General features: G+C 43.1%; 1 long non-coding RNA gene across 1 annotated transcript in view; it reads left to right on the forward strand.

Moving 5' to 3' along the window:
- The window catches only part of LOC308632538, a 418,630-nt gene that overhangs the window by 172,045 nt on the left and 226,602 nt on the right, over nt 1–19,983 (forward strand). The window lies entirely within an intron of this gene.

The raw sequence follows: 19,983 nt of genomic DNA on the forward strand, positions 1-19,983 counted from the left end.
AAAAGGCAATATCACAACAGACACTACAGAAATACAGAAGATAATTAGAAAGTATTTTGAAACCCTATATTCCAATAAAATAGAAGATAGTGAAGATATAGATAAATTTCTTAAGTCATTAGATCTGCCCAGATTGAATCAGGAAGACACACACAATTTAAACAGACCAATAACAAAGGAAGAAATAGAAGAAACCATCAAAAGACTACCAACCAAGAAAAGCCCTGGACCCGATGGGTATACAGCGGAGTTTTACAAAACCTTTAAAGAAGAATTAATACCAATACATTTCAAGCTATTTCAAGAAATAGAAAAATAAGGAGCTCTTCCAAATTCATTCTATGAGGCCAACATCACCCTGATCCCCAAACCAGACAAAGACAATTCAAAGAAAGAAAACTACAGACCAATATCTCTAATGAACTTGGATGAAAAAATTCTCAATAAAACACTGGCAAATAGATTACAAAATCATATCAAAAACATTGTGCACCATGATCAAGTAGGATTCATCCCTGGGATGCAAGGCTGGTTCAATATACGGAAATCAATGAATGCTATTCACCACATCAATAGACTTAAAGATAAGAACCATATGATCATCTTGATAGATGCAGAAAAAGCATTTGACAAAGTACAGCATCCCTTTATGTTCAAAACACTAGAAAAACTAGGGATAACAGGAACTTACCTCAACATTGTAAAAGCTATATATGCTAAACCTCAGGCTAGCATCATCCTAAATGGAGAAAAACTAAAGGCATTCCCTCTAAAATCTGGAACAAGACAGGGATGCCCTCTTTCACCACTTCTATTCAATTTAGTTTTGAAATACTGGCCAGAGCAATTAGACAGACAAAAGAAATTAAAGGCATAAAAATAGGAAAAGAAGCACTTAAATTATCACTATTTGTGGATGACATGATAATATATTTAACAGACCCAAAAGGGTCTACAAAGAAACTGCTAGAGTTAATAAATGAATTCAGCAAAGTGGCAGGATATAAAGTCAACACGAATAAATCAAAGGCATTCCTGTATATCAGCAACAAAACATCTGAAATGGAAATGAGGAAAACCACTCCATTCACAATATCCTCAAAGAAAATAAGATAGTTGGAAATCAACCTAACAAAAGAGGTGAAAGATTTATACAATGAAAACTACAGAACCCTAAAGAGAGAGATAGAAGAAGATCTTAGAAGATGGAAAAATGTACCCTGTTCATGTATAGGCAGAACTAACATCATCAAAATGGTGATATTACCCAAAGTTCTCTACAGGTTTAATGCGATGCCAATCAAAATCCCAACGGCATTTCTTATAGAAATAGATAAAGCAATCATGAAATTCATATGTAAAACAAAAGACCCAGAATAGCAAAAGCAATTCTAAGCAGGAAGTGTGAATCTGGAGGTATAGCGATACCAGAGTTCAAACTGTACTACAGAGCAATAGTAACACAAACAGCATGGTACTGGTACCAAAACAGGTAGGTGGACCAATGGTACAGAATAGAGGACACAGAGACCAATCCGCAAAATTACAACTTTCTTATATTTGATAAAGGGGCTAAAAGCATGCAATGGAGGATGGATAGCATCTTCAACAAATGGTGCTTGAAAAACTGGAAATCCATATGCAACAAAATGAAACTGAATCCCTTTCTCTCACCATGCACAAAAGTTAACTCAAAATGGATCAAGGAGCTAGATATCAAATCAGAGACACTGGGTCTGATTGAAAAAAAATTTGGCTCCAAATTCCTTAATAGGATGCCCATAGCCCAAGAGTTAGTAACAAGAATAAACAAATTGGACTTACTTAAACTAAAAAGTTTTTTCTCAGCAGGAGAAACAATAAGAGAGGAAAATACAGAGCCTACATCCTGGGAACAAATCTTTACCCCTCACACTTTAGATAGAGCACTAATATCCAGAATGTACAATGAACTCAAAAAATTAAACAATAAGAAAACAAATAACCCAATCAACAAGTGGGCCAAGGACCTGAACAGAAACTTCTCAGAGGAGGACATACAATCAATCAACAAGTATATGAAAAAATGCTCACCATCTCTAGCAGTCAAAGAAATGCAAATCAAGGTCACCCTAAGATAGCATCTTACTCCAGTAAGATTTTCAGCCATTATGAAGTCAAACAACAATAAGTGCTGGTGAGGATGTGGGAAAAGGGTACACCTGTACATTGCTGGTGGGACTGCAAATTGGTGAGGCCAATTTGGAAAGCAGTATGGAGATTCCTGGGAAAGCTGGGAATGGATCCACCATTTGACCCAGCTATCGCCCTTCTCGGACTATTCCCTGAGGAGCTTAAAAGAGCTTACTATAGGGATACTGCCACATCAATGATCATAGCAGCACAATTCACAATACCTAGACTGTGGAACCAACCTAGATGCCCTTCAATAGATGAATGGATAAAAAAAAGTGGCATTTATACACAATGGAGTACTATGCAGCACTAAAAAATGACAAAATCATGGAATTTGCAGGGAAATGGATGGCATTAGAGCAGATTATGCTAAGCGAAGCTAGCCAATCCTTAAAAAACAATTGCCAAATGTCTTCCTTGATATAAAGAGAGCAACTAAAAACAGAACTTGGAGGAAGAGCATTAGGAAAAGATTAACATTAAACAGAGATGAGTGGGGGGGGGGAAGAAATGGAGAGATAATGGAAATCATATGGAAATGGTAGGAGACCCTCAATGTTACACAAAATTACATATAAGAGGTTGTGAGGGGAAAGGGAGGGGAAACAGGGAGAGAATTGAACAACAGCAGATAAGGTAGAGAGCAAAGATGGGAGGGGAGAGGAGGAGGGATAGTAGGAGATAGGAAAGGTAGCAGAATACAACAGTCACTATTATGCCATTATGGAAAAATGTGAATGTGTAACCGATGTGATGCTGCAATTTGTATTTCGGGTAAAAATGGGAGTTCATAACCCACTTTAGTCAAATGTATGAAAGATGATATATCATGAGCTTTGTAATGTTTTGAACAACCAATTAAAAAAAGAAGCTAAAAAAATAAAAAATAAATAAAGGGATTTCAGGTGCACATGCTCTCTCACTCTCTTGCCTTCCAATGGACTCAGAGCTATCCTGCCCTTGATTTGAAAATTATAAAAAGTGATTTTTCACTTTCAGCTATCCTTAGCTCAATGTTCAGACAAATGAAGTTTGTCTGAGCAAGTCATGAACAATACCCTGTGTAGACAGATTCCTTGCATTTGGATAAGGGGGCTGTCTGGCTCTGTCCCACCTTCTGGGGACTAAGATGCCAGAGCAGGTCTTCAGGTAAGACCTAAGAAATCTTGCTTTTGAGCCCTCTGAGTGTGGACATGGTGTCAAAGGATACACTAGGGAGGTGGACTGAATTATCATCATACATGTCAGACTGGTGTAGGGAAAGAGTTGGAGAAGAGAGTGGGAGAGACTTTGGGGTGTGCAGACAGAGGGAGCTGTTCTCTCAGGGTTCACATACTGGGTGTGGCCAACACAATATCAGGTCAATTCCATGAGAATTTCAATGTACCTTACATGGGAAGAGGGAATTTTCAGGTGTGAATGCATTGTATTTACAGGAGAGATAATCCTGAATTAGCCAGAGGGCTGAGTGCAGTCTCAGCCATCCTCCTGAGAGAGAGACAGAGAGAGATTTAACACAGACAGAAGAGGGGAGGTCATGTGGACACAGAGACAGATACTTGAATGATGTAGCCCCAGCCAGGGAGAATTTCAGCTTCTAGAAGCTGAAGACATGTGGGCAGACTCACCGCAGCTCTGCAGGTGGCCAAACATGCCAACACCCTGATGGTGGCTCACTGAAAGTGAGTCCAGCATGTGTCCTGCAGAGCTGTGCTGCTGGGCATTGCTGTGGCTTCCATCCACACTGTGTGCCCATTTGTAACAAGAATCACTGAAAACAGGGCAGATAGGGCTCAGGATCCCCAGAGCCAGGTCTGTGTGCTTGCTGCCTCCTGCTTCCTTTTCTATTGCTGCACATAAATGAGTTGTTAGGAATTTGTAAATTGGAAAAAAAAGCACATGTATCCAGGGGAGGCATAGAGGAGCTTGTGGCTGATGTAGAATAAATATTGATTACTCCTGGGAGAAAATGACGAATGCATGGGAATATCCTACACAGTGAACTATTTCTGTGTTCTTCAAAGTACATGGAAAGAGGGGTGGGAATGTGTTTCTGAGGATCATCTGGTTAATTTCACAATACCCTTGATACCTTTTGGGCTGCATTTTACCAAACCATCAAATCGCAGGTTGTTTGCCCAGAGCTATGAGTTAGTGTTGCAGGGCTGTGATTTGAAGGCAGGTAAACCATTTTTACCTAAAGTACATCTCCTATGATGCCAGAAGCATTTCAGAGAAGAGTGTCAAATCTATATGGATTCTGTAAAATTGACCATTCCTGCTGCCTCCACTCACACCATGTTGACCATGATCCTAATGTCTCTTTCTCATTCTCCCAATTCATTTCAGATTTGGGGACAGGGTGCATCTCCATATCCTCTCTTGTCCTTCTCTTCCCATCCTTCTGACTCACTTCTTCCCTCTCATATTCCATCATGCAAACATAATCATCCCCTCTTTTATGAAAACAAACCAAGACATCTAACTGCCCTTCCCATCACCCTATGTCTGTCAGCTATACCAGGCTCTCACATCAGATAATTGGCAAGAGGTTGCATGATCCACTCAAGAGACTTTCTGCCTAAGATCTCTTTGCAAGTTCTCCCTATATTAAAATGGCCTATGGCTTCTGTCAAAATGACACCAAATCATGACATTTTGGACATAATTGGGGAATCAGAGGATGACTGACTCCCTCTCAAGGAGACTACAGAAAATCTCATCCTTCTCTGACCGTCCTGCTGCAGCTCCATCATATCTCCAGGCCACCCCTTACTTTAAGCAGCACAAACTGATAATCTCACAATTCTGAAGTGGAGAATTGGTTCTGAGCCAAGATCAAGGGCTCAGGATAGCTGAGTTCCTCCAGGAGGCTCCTCGGAGGGAATCTACCTCAAACCTTTCCATTTCCCAGTTGCACGCATCCTAACTGCTCCTGGCTCCTTCCCCATTACTCAAGGCCCCTTTCATGTTCAAGGCCCTTCTCTGCTTGAGATTCCCTCCCTCTACAGTGAGGACTATGTTGGTCTCTTAAAGGTAATTCTGGACAGTCCATATCTTATAATTCTCAACTGAATCACATGCACCAAATTCCTTTTCCATATATGGTGCTGTTCATAGACTCCTGCAAAAAGCCACCCTTGAATTACTTGAGGGACTCCTCTTGTGGAAGAAAGAGAAACTTAATTTGGCATTGAGAACTATGTTGTGGCTCCTCTCACTCAATGGATGGCACAATGCACATGACCTCTGTCTTCACTCTACTAGGAAGAACCATCTGGTAGCTCTCATGTTGGGCACAACCCTTGGAAACTAGGAAGCCCACCTCCTATCTCCTACCTACAAACACCATTTCATGTAAAACATCGGACGCTCCCCAATATAAATATAGCAAGCACAGTCTCCATCTTGCTTTCCTCTTTTCAGTGAGGAAGCTCAATCCCTAAGATGGGCTAGCCCGTCCTGCCCCTGCATTTTAGAATTCCTTTTTGTGTCCTGTATGACATCAGTGTGACGTCATAGTGTCACCTGTATGTGACAAAAGTCATCGTGGCTGCTTAAGCCAAGATTTGATCATGGCCATGGACCAGGATCAGGAGGCAGGAGGAGCAGGTTCAGGCTACTTTCAGCCCTAACCCCCTCACTCTGGACATGTGTGTTCCAAGGTCAGGAGACACAGCCACGTGTGTGGCAGGTGTATCTGTGAAGCTCCAAGCTGCTCTGCCCACTTGTTCTCCTCCTAGCAGCACATCACAGCTCATCCAGGGGTGGGCTCTGAGGCCTTCACCTCAGGATCCTCATGCATGGATCTCAGACAGATGGGGTTAGGGGAGTCCAGCAGTGAAAGAGCAGCCCCTGCTCATCAGGTGAGAGCAGGTGGACTCCAGGGAGACCAGGCCTGCTGGTGGTCAGAACCATAGGTGTTGATCACCACTGCTGGGGCACACACACACTCACACACACACACACACTCACATAGACACACACTTACACAGACACACAGACACACACACACATACACACACACTCACAGATACACACACATACACACACAGTCACACACACATACACACACACTCAGACACATACACAAACACAAACACTCACACACACACAGACACACACACTCTCTCTCACACACACATACTAACACACATACACACACACCCATATACACACTCACACACACACAGACACACATTCACACACACAACTCACAAACACACACACAGTTAGTGAAACCTTCCTCTACAGGGCACTCCTGTGCTTTTCAGCTCTATGGCAAGCTGAGCATCCCTCTCTTAACATCCAGAAATCAAAGTGCTCCACAATATGAGACATTGGATGGTTCCAGGGAGGGTTGGAATTGGAGATGGGGATGCTCAGCTGGTAAAGTGACTCAATGTTCCTAAAATATGAAAACCACTGAAATATGAAACCCTCCTGGTCCCCCACATGTCAGGTAAGAAACATGGAAAAACAGATACTTCCTGCAACACAGTGTCACTTCCTTGAAACTTTTTAGGGGGTCTCTCATCTCAACATGTCTTCCACATGGATTAAAATGTCCACAGTCAGATCTCACAATTTACTGCAGGCAGCAGCAAGTACTTTTTTTCACAGATTTTCCTCCAAACATACAAGATATTTTAAGTGACTTTGTTCAAAGGACAGAACCCATGTCCTCTTGGTGCCCTGCACATTGTGGCATCTGAGATAAAGTCTGAGATAAAAGCTCTGCTAAATCTAGACTTGACTCACCAGAACTCCTCAACTTAACTTCATAAAATGAGGCTCCCTGGTCTGACACAGTGGTACAGGCCTGTAATCCAGCAGCTTGGGAGGCTGAGACAGGAGGATCATGAGTTCAAATCCAGCCTCAGCAATGGAAGGTGCTAAGCAACTCAGTGAGACCCTGTAACTAAATAAAGTACAAAACAGGGCTGGGATGTGGCTCAGTGGTAAAGTGCCCCTGAGTTCAATCCTGGTACCTGCCCCCCCCAAAAAATGTGAGGCTCCTTTCTCAGCTCCTGGGGCTGCTGATACCCTGGAACCCTAGTGAGGACAGAGGGATGAGGAAGGAGAAGAGGAAGAGAGTGAGCTCTGGGGCCCCACTGTCCCCCATGTTTGCTCTTTCTGTGTGTTACAAATGTGAGTTGTCTCTCCATAAAGGACACGTAGGGTTGTGATGGATAAAACTGATGAAGATTTATGATGGTAAAAAATCTTGGTACCAGTGGATGCTGGGAGATATAAAGAGAGAGGTTCTGCATCTAAGTTTGGGAGACACTGCACCTGGCAATTCTATATGCCAATTGAATGTTGGTATTTTTGAACATGAACCAATTTCAGTCCACACACACACTCACACTCACACACTCACAAACACACACACATACACATCCACCCACACAGACACTCATACAAACACACACACATACACACCACACACACACACACACACACACACACACACACACACACACAGTAGCCTGAGGTCAAGTTGGGAGAGAAATCATGAACATGGCTCATAATAGTAGCATAACCTTCCATTTCTCTCTCATTTGAGGACCCACAAACTGTGATAACCCAGGCTCCTCCCTCCTTGCCTCTCACCCATCTACTTCCTGCAGATCCACACAGTGCCTTCTACAGACCAATGGATACATTGCTTCTTGCAGAAGGCAGGAGAGTCTATGTCACTCCTGATCTTTTGGGCTTCCAATTACCTGGGTCTCAGGCAACTTCATTGGCAGAATGTCAGGGACAGATTTCATGCTGGACCTCAGGTCAGTGGAGGCAGAGGAGTCTGGTGTTTTTGCTGTGTGCAAGCTATAAAAATTAACTATAAATAATTAAGGTATAAAACCCCACAAACCTCCCTACTGAGTGGCCCAGCTGCCACATGTGTTGCTTGTCAGGGGAGAGGCACTACAGATTCCCTGTCTGTTGAGGAGAAAGATCCTGGGATATTAGGGGCACAGAGTGTAATCAAGGACTCTGGACCATGCACCTAGCTTAGAGCCCAGGCGCTTTTTAAAACCTCATCAGAGAGGCAGAGGAGGAGCAGTAAGGAGGGTAAAGGGTCTTCTGCCAGGGCCATGTCAGAGTGATGGGGATACCTGAGGTGTTAAAGAGGAAACACAAAAATCAGGTGAACTTCAGTTCAACTAAAAGGTCTACTGTGACTCAGAAATTGTAGGTCTACTTTTCATTTCTTCCAAGGCTTCTGAGTGTGAAAATCTTGATTGTAAATGGTGATTTATGGTTATTTTCTTCTGTACTTAGTGCAGTGATTTTAATGGTCTGCTGAGGCCTGCTACATCCTAAGTGAAAGTGGAAGTTCATTTTGTAAACTGAATATAATATATGGGTTCCAGATTTGCTTCTGAGTTTTAAACATCTAGATCTAGAGACAGCAAAACCTATATCCTACATGGACACAAATGGTGAAAATAAAGAAAAGCCTAAAAAATGATGATGTTCGAAGATGAGCTCACATGACTGACAGAGAGGGGCTCCATATTCTAGGGTAAGGCATGGCCATGATGTTTCATTTCATGTGTTTCAAACTGTATTCTACTAACTACAGTGATCCATGAACAGGTGTTTTAATATTGTATAACATAAATTTAAAAAATTGAACTAAATGAACAAAATTATCCTCCTTAGGAAAATATATTGCGCTTAAGATTTAGACTTCCAACTTAATATATTCCATCAAGAATACAACTAAAGCTAAAATAAATATGTTTTAGTGTAATGTAAAGAAAATATTGCAGAGCTATTAGAAAATTCAATCCCTCAAATTGAAAAGAATGGTCTCAATTAATATTTTTTAAAATTTAAATAAATTTCATCAATGAATAGTTTTTTTTTTTTTTTTTAATTGATGACAGGTTCAGAGTAACGCTATTTAAAAAAAGTATTTCTGGGAATAATTTTCCCTATTGAAACATAAAAATGAGATAAAAAAGGGAAGACCTCCCCCTTCCATGGATTCCAACTTTTGGGTCCCCTTCTTCTTCTGGGGAGAAATCTTTTCTGCTGTCCTTTAATAAGCTTCTACTTCCCACTCTAAACTTCCCTTGGCATGCTTCTCTGGTGTTATACTTCAGCATTTGGGGAAGCAAGGACTCATCACAGGTCCAGGATGACTCAGCCGACCAGCACGTGACCAAGCAGAGCTCCCAACAAAATTTTTCTCCTCTTAGCAAGGGTGCCAGTGGGCCATGCCCACAGACCTCCCTTCCTTTCTTTCCCCATCTCCTCTGGACCCAAGGATGAATGGAGAGGACAAGAAAACCTTCTTTGCACAGACAGGCAGACCTGCGACCGACCGGCAGAACAGGTCCAGTGGCCCGCCAGCATGGTAGGCACATCACCCCAATTGAAGGAGGGGCAGAGCAGAGCCACCGCCCGTGCCCGCAAGGTAGGCAGACCTGCAACCGACCGGCAGAACAGGCCCAGCCGCCCGCCGGCGGGGTAGACACATCACCCCAATTGGAGGAAGGGCCCAGCTTCCTCCCGCAAGGTAGGCAGAACTCGCGTCCCAGAGAAGGGGCCCAGAGGCCTGCCAGCCTAGTTGAAAGATCACCCCAATTGGAGGAGAGGCACAGCCACTGCCCGCGCCTGCAAGGTAGGCAGACCTGCAACCTGGAGAACAGGCCCACCGGCCCACCCGCATGGTAGACAGATCACCCCTATTGGAAGAGGGGCCCAGCCAATGCTGGCAAGGTAGGCAGACAACGTGACCTGGAGAAGAGGCCCAGTGGCCCGCCGGCGTGATAGACAGATCACCCCAATTGGAGGAGGATCACAGCTGCCGCCCGCCCCTGCAAGGGAGATTTTGCAACTATATAAGAGCAATATAAATATATAGGGGAAAATTCAATAACACAACAGTTTCACCAAGCAGAAAGAAACACAAGCAGTATGAAAAGAAAAGAAAAGAAAGGACCACAAGCAATGCAGGTCAACTCAACTTTAGAAGAGGTAATAGCTTCAGCAGATGGAATGTCTGATAAAGAATTCAGGTTTTAAATGCTTCAGATGATCTGGAGTCTCAAGGAAGACATTAGACAGCAAAATCAGACAATGAAAGATCACTTCGACAATGAATTACATAAACGAATCCAAGAAGCAAAACATCAAATATACAGGGAGATAGAGGTTATAAAAAACAAACAGAAATCCTAGAAAAGCAGGAAGCAATAAACCAACTTAAAAACTCAAATGAGAATACTACCAGCAGAGTAGAACACTTAGAAGATAGAACATCAGACAATGAAGATAAAGTGTTTCAACTTGAAAAGAACATAGACAGCTCAGCGAGACTCTTAAGAAACCATGAGCAGAACATCCAAGAAATATGGGATAACATAAAGAGACCAAACTTAAGAGTCATTGGGATACTGGAAGGTATAGAGGTCCAAACCAAAGGAATGAGAAATCTGTTCAATGAAATAATACAAGAAAACTTCCCAGACTTGAAGATCCAGCTATTCCCCTTCTCGGACTATTCCCTAAAGAACTAAAAAGAACATACAATAGGGACACTGCTACATCGATGTTCATAGCAGCACAATTCTCAATAGCAAGACTGTGAAACCAACCTAGATGCCCTTCAATAGACGAATGGATAAAAAACGTGGCATTTATACACAATGGAGTATTACTCTGCATTAAAAAATGACAAAATCATGGTATTTGCAGGGAAATGGATGGCATTAGAGCAGATTATGCTAAGTGAAGCTAGCCAATCCCTAAAAAACAAATGCCAAATGTCTTCTTTGATATAATGAGTGTAACTAAGAACAGAGTAGGGAGGAAGAGCATGAGAAGAAGATTAACATTAAATAGGGATGAGAGGTGGGAGGGAAAGGGAGAGAGAAGGGAAATTGCATGGAAATTGAAGGAGACCCTCAGGGTTATACAAAATTACATACAAGAGGAAGTGAGGGGAAAGGGAAAAATACAAGGGGGAGAAATAAATTGCAGTAGATGGGGTAGAGAGAAGAGGGGAGGGGAGGGGAGGGGGGATAGTAGAGGATAGAAAAGGCAGCAGAATACAACAGACACTAGTATGGCAATATGTAATCAGTGGATGTGTAACCAATGTGATTCTGCAATCTGTATACGGGGTAAACATGGGAGTTCATAACCTACTTGAATCAAAGTGTTAAATATCATATATCAAGAACTATGTAATGTTTTGAATAACCAACAATAATTTTTTTTTAAAAAAAAGAGTACATAGCAAGTTATGTTGTTGTTGTTAAACAAATTAATGTATTTTCACAGGAATGAGTCAATTGACCATGGCTAAATTTATGATCTTTACTAAAAAATATTCAGTATACATATGGAATTTTCTTTGTGATTGTCTGTCATATGTTAACAAAATAAATGATAAACAGTTTCAAGTAAAAAAAAAAGAAACATAAAAATGAAATAAATTAAGAAAACTGAAAACTAAATGGGAAAATCTGATTAAAAATTCTGTTTACACTCCAAATTCTTCTGAAACATTAAAATGAAAGCCTGGTCAAGAAAAGACTACTCGGGTTACAGCAGGAATCACCCTGGACCTGTGTGCACCTTTCCCTACCCCATTCCTGAGGGAAGAGGTAGGATAGAGAACAAAGAGCTCAATTCCCTTATCCCTCCAGTGGCCCAAGAGGAACAGAGTTGCACCTACTTGTGACTTTCTACCTCAACTGTGGGCTGCCTGGTGGACTGCCCTCTCTATCACATGACTCAGAACTCAGACAGGGACAAGTGCAGTGCTCAATTCTCAGTGAGGAAACTGTGGACAGCAGTGGTAAGCACCACTGTGTGTGACCACTGCATGAAGGAAAAGGGATCAGGAAATACACAACACAGCCAGGCCCTAAAAAGCTTCCATGGGCCCCTCTGGATAACCAGCTCATTTATAGATAGCCATGTATTCTGGGGTAATTGGGAGGGGAAGGATATACTCAAGCACCTGCATCCCCAGAAAAGATCAAACTCTTTACCCACGCGGACACCAGTCCTCAGAGCAAGCCCTGATCATCAGTGAAGGGGTGCCACATCAGAATTCAAAGACTGGGCAGGTGAATGTTTAATTCAAAGGCTGCATTTCAACAGAAGATGGCAAGACACACAAAGGAGCAGGGAAACATGAGCCACTCAAAGGAATAAAAATCTTTAGAAACCATCACAGCAGAAAAAGACATTGGAGTGAAAGGATATCACCTTTCCAATGTCTGCCTTACAGAGAAAGCTTGGAGACTGGTGATGCCACTCTCATTCACTATTGCCATGGCATGGGGAAGAATCTGTGCCTGTCAATTAGCATCCTGGTGGCAGAAAATTGTGCTGATGCTGCTTTTAGAACTGTGTTGTCTCATGTGGAGCACACTAGCCACAGTGACTCTATAAACTCAGATTCAGTTAAACACAAATCTCCCCAGCCACTGGGTGGCTTCAGATCCTTCCCCAGTTGTTGTAGCTGTTGTGGCCTAGAGTAGGCTCTGAAAGTCTCCTGAGATTATGGGAATGGGGCTGCATGGACAGATCTAGACCAGGAGAACAGGGTTCCAACCGCTTCTGACTGTTTGCCTACAGCCTTTAGGAGCCTTTGCAAATCCACGCCTGTGGCATCTCACCTTTATCACAGTGTCCAGATGTGTCCTACTGTCCTAGGACTATTTTATTTTCTGAATATGAAATTACATGTTTGTCTTGTGCCCTTAAGTTCATGTCCACATAAGAGGAGGGATCATTTTATGTCCTCTTCCGAATCCCTCTGGTGACCAATGCAATAGAATGAGCTCCATCAGGAAGAAGAAGGGACTCCAGGAAGCTGCCTTGGTTCCCATTTCTGACCCTGTAAAATGCTATACCAATCATCAGTCAGTAAGTGTCAGAACAGACCACAATTTGCAAAGAGAAGCTTGATCTTGGAAATGCTAGATAAGTAATAGAGTGATACTGTCCTTTACCTACAAAAAGATCCCCAGGCTTGAATGGGGACTCTGTGTGGCCAGGAGCATGTGGACAACCTGCCTGGGGGCTGAGTTGTGGGGCAAACCCTCTCTGTGTTAGTGCTCTAAGCCTGGATGCCCAGCCCTGCCTTTGCACTCCTCCACATAGTAACTAAGACCACTTTTTAGTATTAGTAAAACTGCCCCCATTCATATGTTGATGCCTCACATCATTGTTGGTGTGTTTGCAGAAGTGGTCTATTAGAAGTAATGGAGGTTAAATTAGGATCCAGGTGAGGCTGATACCACATGTCCTGAATAGATATCCAGGGAGCTCTCTGTCCTGGGAGACTGCCCATCCTTCTCAGGCCACAAAGAGAAGCCTGTGAGGACAGACAAGAAGGGAGTCCTAGGAAGAGAGCCTATGACAGAGAGGTCATCTGCTGCCCCTTGATTTTGGACCTTCAGTCTGAAGAACATTGAGAGGACACATTTGTACTACCTGAGCCACTGAGACCAGGGTGATGTATCCCCCTATGACAGTCCCTGAAAAGCAACTGGAGGCATGACAGGAAGGTGTACCTTGTCCTTGACACCTCTCTCTATCTCTTTCTCATTCTCTCTCTCTCCCCTCTTCCTGGCTTCCTGAGGTGAGCAGCTCTACCCTGCAACAGGAAGTCCTGCCATAGTGTTCTGCCTGCACTCAGACCCCCAGCCAAGGTGCCATGGTCTGTGGCATAAAACCTCTGAAACCAAGAATCAAGATTAGCCTTTTATCCATGAGGTGGCTGTGTTGAGGTGTTTGCTCACAGTGGTGAGAAGCTGATAAGCACACCCTTCACCTTGTTAAAGCAGCTGATCCTCCTAGGTGTGCAGGACAGTCAGCTGCTCTCTCCATTTCTAATAATCTCAATGTGTCTGGTGATGCCACTTACTGACCCATTTTTAATTACAAGTCATTTGTCTCAAGGAAAAGATTTGTTGTAGCACATTCTTGTTTCTCTATAATGAGCTCCATGCTTTTGCCTTCCTTCTGCTAATCCCACTGTAAAAAATAACAATTATTTTTGCATATTGAATTATTTTCATCATTTTCTGTTTGCTCTCTGAAAATTTCTCCTGATCTCAAATTCATGTATAATACTTGAAATATCATCTCCACATATCATGAATCAATCCCTTTGTGGAAACATAATGAGAGTTGGGATAATAGTGGCCATAAGAAGGTACTGTTGTCTGTTGGCAGCTGTCCATGATCACCATCACCTTGGGGAGCACAGATCACAGAATCCATTTTTATTTTATGTGTTCCCATAGAATTGCACAACTGGGGCACTTGTGTGATTCACAAGCCAAAGTGAATAATTCTACACCCATAAGCACCTGTTGTCAAAGGTATAGACAGAGGAGATATCAGTAGAAGTACCAGGTGACGAGGTACAGGAGGCTGAGAGGACCATCTGCAGACTGGATCTCTCTGGAGGACTCTGAGAATACAAAATTAGGCAGGGTTTTTTTTGGTGCCAGGGAATGAACTCAGGTGCACTCAACCACTGAGCCACATCTCCAGCCCTATTTTTGTATTTTGTTTAGAGACAGGGTCTCACTGAGATGCATAGCACCTTGCTTTTCCTTGAGGCTGCTTTGAACTCATGATCTTCCTGCCTCAGCCACCCAAGTCACTGGGATTAAATTGCTAATCCATTGCTACAATGCCCAGCTCAGTTTTTATAGACAGAGGAGATATCAGAAGAATGATTTGAATATGTGGTATAGGAGGCTAAGACAACCACCTCCAGTCTGGAGCTCCCTAAAGCACTCTGAGAATATAGAATTAGGCAGTCTTTGCATATACTGACAGATGGGTTCAGGATTATGGGGAGAAACAGACAATCCCCTATTTCTAAGACGAATATCCCTAATAGCCAGACTTGCTAATACAATTAATGTCTGTAGTGTGAACTTCAATCCCTGTATTAAGTCCAGTCCTGCTTTGAATATCTGTTAGCTGAATAAATCACATGCGATACCACTATGTGGACTCCCAACATTCACTACTCTGCATCATTTAGGAAATAATGGTCTGCTCTGATGGAGCTAAGGGGAAGAAAAGATGGTGAATACACAAAGAGGTACCTGCTCCCCTTCGAGGCAGTGTGCTTCAGAGCCTGGCTGCCTCTTAGCAGGGCCCTCAGCAGGTGGAGGCAGCAGGAGGAGCAGCTGGGGCAGCCCAGCCTCATATTTTCCTGGGACTTGATGTCATGGCCTGTGTCTCTTTGGGAAGCAAACTGCTATGCCATTGACAGTAATAAGTGGCAACATCTTCAGGCTCCAGGCTGTTCATGCTGGATGTTAAATCTGTTCCAGATCCTCTGCCCCTGACCTTGGATATGACCTCATATTGGAAAAAGATTGCAGAATACATCAGGAAATTGGAGTTTTCCCTGATTCCTACTGATATCAGTGTCAATAACAAAGACTCTGAATTGCCTGGTGGGACAATGTGATTAGGTTTTCTTAAGATGTAGACCTGGATTGTGATTATCTATATCCACATTTGGTGTTCCTTGGATTTACAGACTATAGCTTCTCCTCTGTATCAATGTGTTCAGAAAGAGAGGTCCCCACTGTGCCAAAGCTCCTCATTGACACCATTGTGTCTACATTTTTTCTACATTTATGGAGAATTCCTATTAAATTCTTCTTCAATTTATGAAGACTGTGTCATCTGGATGTCACATCTGGCATCTGAGATTGGAAACATAAAAACCAATATCCACATACTGAAACTTGTTATGAGAGAATGCATTTATAGATCAAGTACATTGGACCACACTATGCTGGGTAAATCCTCAAGTGTTGAAACTTCCTGCCTTAAAATAAAAGTAGCAGGGCCCCCAGGAATCATATGGGCACCCTTATGTCCATGCTGTGTCCTGAATGGAACTGAATTCTGCACAGACTGTGACCACTCACAGAAGAAGTCCTCAGGGAGTGGGCTGTACTCTGGGCAAATGCAAATCTGCAGGGCATGGCAGGGCTTGGCACAGATGCAGGATTAGCTCTTCTCATTTATTCAGCAGAAATTCAGTGTCTGCCCATTTCCCTGGGCATCACATATTTGCCCAGAGAGTATTTTCTAATTTAGGGAGGGGGACAACAAACAGCCTCAGTCTTGCCTCCTCTGCCTGGCCTGCTAGTTCCATCTCTGCCAGCTTCAGCAAATTCTGAGCTTGCTAGATTCCATCTATGACAGGAACTGTCCATTATGACACAATTCCATCATATGCATGAGTGTTCTAGATCCTTTTCTTTGTACCCATGCATATCACTGATGCCATGGCAGCTTCCTCTTTACTCTGATTCCCTGACAACATGGTTCATACAGGACAGCAATAGGAAAACATGGGGAGCTGTAATCTATTTTAAAGAGTGTCACCTAGCTGACCCAGCTGACATGTACAGCTAAGAATCTTTCTTCCTCCATCTCTGAAGGCTTGGTCCGACTGCTTCCATCAAAGCCATCCAAGATCAGGATTTCTCCCTTCCCATCTGAGCACTATGAGCTTCTTTCCTAGCTGCTCATGATTACACATGTCCATGCCTGCTGTCTCTGGATGCTCAGGTGCATGCTTCTGCTCGCTATAGTCCCATAACTCAAGTCACTGTCTTCAGAGATGGATGTCCTTCCTCTACCAAGTGCTTGTTGATGCCCTTGAATGTCCTGGGATTCCTAAGTGTGCATTTCTGCCATCACCAAGTATCTAGCAGTTCCTTAAAGAACCCAATTCTAATGGCTGTTTTAGGACTGCAGGTCTCAAGCAGGGTGAGGGAGAAACATATGTGAGTGCAGTCCCTTTGGTCCTGAGGGTGCCCGTAATTGAGGTTAGTTGTACCTTTGGCTCACTGTGAGCATCCAAGAAAGAGGGAAGGGCATAATACTCAGAGGGATGAGGTTCCTATGTAAGGAACAGAGTCCAGCATGGTGTGGGGGACACTCTATAAAGCACAAAGTGGAGATGGCCCAGAAGTAGTGTCAGAGTGTAGCATGTGTGTGTGTGGGTGTATTGGGAGGAGTGGGGATGACCTCCAGAACCCACATTTCTCTTCATTCCCTGCTGAACACTTTTTCACTTGCTTACCTGCTTCTTTATCTCTTAACCCTGCTTAAATCCAGGGACCCTGTAAGCAGCCATTAATAACTCTGCTCCATTTTGAACTAGAAGAGATTGGACAAGATTAGAATACACAGGTTTCAGGATGAATTTGTAGACCAAGGGTGTCAATGAGGAGCATTGCAGAGAGGGAATCTCCCCTTCTGAAGACTTTGATCTGATTATTATATAATACAGAGGAGGAGCTCTAATCTGTAAATCCAAGAAAGATTAAATATGGATATAGATAATCACAAGCAGAGATAAGAAACTCACTCTTATTCCTCTGGTGGACAGAGACATGTCCTGACCTTGGATGACTTGGATGTATATAGAGGAACTCAGCATTCATGGACAATCTCTTGCTTAGCTGGAGAAGCCGTTAACAGTACGTGAGGATAGATCCTGCTCATTCTTATAAATTGTAACACTCCCTCCAAAATAATTTACGTTGATTTTCTCATTCACAGTAAGGACACCAAGGAAATGGAGCAAAGAGAAGCTGGTCTCATCTCACTAATATCTGTGGAGGATCAAGCAACACTCATTTAACTTACTTGCAGTTAATGGATTTCTGTCCTGAGTGACAGCCCCTGTCAGGATGAAATGGAGACCAAGGAAGCACATTGCCACCTTCCACAGATCAAGTAATACTCTACACTCAGGGCACAAGGATGCTGTCCTTTGTCAACCAAAAGGAACACATTATCCTCAGCTAAGTCCATGGTGATCTATTTACTCTAGAGACACTTGGGCACCCTGGACCTGGGCTGAGTGACTACCAGGAGCTCATCCTACAGCTGTGCCCAGCCTGCCCAGCCTTGTTGATTTGCATGTGCCCACAGAACATCCTACTGCCCTGAGAACTTCTTAAAATGCCGGTCACATCCTGTGAAGGAGTCAGTATGAGAGAGGACACACCATGGCCATGAGGGCCCCTGCTGATCTCCTGGGGTCCCTGCTGCTCTGCCTCCCAAATAAGGAGGGACAGCACTGAGGAGTTCATCAGCCTACTGTGGTTCAAGGTTGCTGGAAAACATAGAAGTTTCCTTTAATGTGAATAATTTTTGTTTTTTCATATGTTTTTAATGTCAGGTGTGAGATGTGATATCCAGATGACACAGCCTACCTCCTCCCTGTCTGCATCTCGAGGAGACAGAGTCACCATCACCTGCAGGGCCAGTCAGAGAATTGGCAATGCTTTATCTTGGTACCAACAGAAACCAGGGCAAGCTCCTAAGCCCCTCATATATGCTGCAAACAGTTTGCAATCATGGTCCCCTCGAGGTTCAGTGGCAGTGGATCTGGCACAGATTACTCTCTTACCATCAGCAGCCTGGAGCCTGAAGATTAGGGTGCTTATTAATGTCAACAGTATAATAGTTACCCTCCCACAGTGATACAACCCATAACAAAAACGTCCCAGGGAGCAGAAGTGTGAGACTGGGCAGCCCCACCTGCTCCTCCTGCTGCCTCCAACTGCTAAGGGCACAGCTCAGAGGCACCAGGCTCTGAGGGCCACTGGGAGCTTTCGGTAGAGAGAGCCAAAGATGGTTCTCTGTACCCCTACTCCTTGCTCCTCCTCAGCCCAAGGTAAACAGGCATGATTATGCTCCCCCAAAATCAATGAAAGCCTTAGTTAGACGCCAGGAATTTTATAATGGTTTCAATGGATTCATATATCAAAACACAAGCCCTTAATTGTGTCCCAAGTGAGTATTTTCTAGGTGATAAAAACAGACATCTAATTCATCCTGTCATGTCCTGGGGGCTGGTTGTCAGAGAAGCTGACCTAAGAAAGAGGGATCACTGTTGCTTACCCAGAATCCGGAGAGAATATTCTACTGGAAAACACTCCTTTGACAACCAACTAGTGGCATCATTTGTGTGTGATGTCTCCTGGCTTCTGTCATGATGTTACAATTTCTTCCCTGTGTCTTCATTATCCCTCGGCTTAAAAAATCTTGTAGGAATCTACTCCACACCCTCCACGCAGGCTGTAACATGAGCAATCTGAAACCTGGATCAGCCCAGGTGCTGTGTCTCCAACAAGGATTAAGCGAGAGAGGAGCAGCTGTGATAATTAATCATCCAGATAACTTTTAACTGTAAAGTCAAAATTTAATGTAAAATAATTAATGTTTTCTCCATGTTGCTCAATTTACTACAAAATTTCAAGAAGGACTAGAGAGTTTGTTTCCATTTTTATGTTCATAACTAATCCCTCCTGGGAAAGTGACATAAAACACATTAATGGGTCCAGGAAAATCAGAGCCTCTTTGTCTTTGAAAACCAGAGTGATTTTCCTAATAGAAATTATGCCAATGAGAAAATTTAATAAACAGGCTTTTATTACTTAACTTTCTCCTGTTTTCTTTTTGACTTTCCATAAAGAAACCCTCTTATTGATCTTTTTCCCTAAACCTGACCTATATCCACCCTGCATCATCTCTCACCTGCACGACTAACATTTTTGTAATTCTTGAAGGCTCTTCACCACTACCATGTGCATCTCCAGTACACAACCTTAAGAGGAGAGAGATTAGCCATGGGAGGGTTGAAAGCCACAATTAGATTTCCAGTAGCAGAAAAGATGAAGTAACTGTACAGCTTACTCTACCTCCTATTGCAACTATAACCCTGGGATGAATATAAGAGTGAACTGCCCGAGTGTGCTGCAAAGA

This window comes from Spermophilus citellus (assembly GCF_964194105.1).
Source record: "Spermophilus citellus genome assembly, chromosome: 13".
NCBI classification, from domain to species: Eukaryota; Metazoa; Chordata; class Mammalia; order Rodentia; family Sciuridae; genus Spermophilus; species Spermophilus citellus.